Raw genomic sequence first — 549 nt, 5'->3', positions numbered from 1 at the left:
GTGGACGTGCCGGAGTGGTTATCGGGCATGACTAGAAATCATGTGGGCTTTGCCCGCGCAGGTTCGAATCCTGCCGTCCACGTTTTTTTTGCTTCACTTTTTCATACATGATCAGGCAGTTTTAACCATGATTTTGTAAGTTAATTATACATTTCTCAATTCAATTGATTGATCCCTTCAAAAAAAAAAAAAAAACACAAATTTATTGATCTACACTTAGTATAGACAGTAGTTTTTATGCGAATTACTCTTGAGCCAAGGGTCTTTCGGAAATGGGCCTCTCTACCTCTCAAGGTAGGAATAAGGTCTGCGTACACTCTACTCTCCTCAGACCCCACTTGTGGGACTACACTGGTATGTTGTTGTTGTTGTTGCTGCTGCTATTGTAGTATACGGTTACAACGGAAGTAGTAAAATTCTTTCCAGTATTGGACTGCAAGCCAATATAGAATTCTTGGCACCTTAGATTGAGATTGCACAGTACTCATACAACTGACAGGTCTAGAAGTTAGTAATCCATGCGAGCAGTTGGATCAGTCCCATTAACGA

The 549-nt window shown here is 40.8% G+C and overlaps 1 non-coding gene across 1 annotated transcript; it reads left to right on the top strand.

Annotated features, from left to right (window-relative positions):
• On the top strand, positions 1 to 82 carry TRNAS-AGA (transfer RNA serine (anticodon AGA)). The gene has a single exon. It is a non-coding gene; the product is annotated as a tRNA-Ser (tRNA).
• Positions 83 to 549: the final 467 nt, after the last annotated feature.

Source organism: Lycium ferocissimum, chromosome 12 (assembly GCF_029784015.1).
Source record: "Lycium ferocissimum isolate CSIRO_LF1 chromosome 12, AGI_CSIRO_Lferr_CH_V1, whole genome shotgun sequence".
NCBI lineage: Eukaryota > Viridiplantae > Streptophyta > Magnoliopsida > Solanales > Solanaceae > Lycium > Lycium ferocissimum.
Note: the sequence above shows the minus strand (reverse complement) of the source record. Positions and strands in the feature narration are given on the sequence as shown.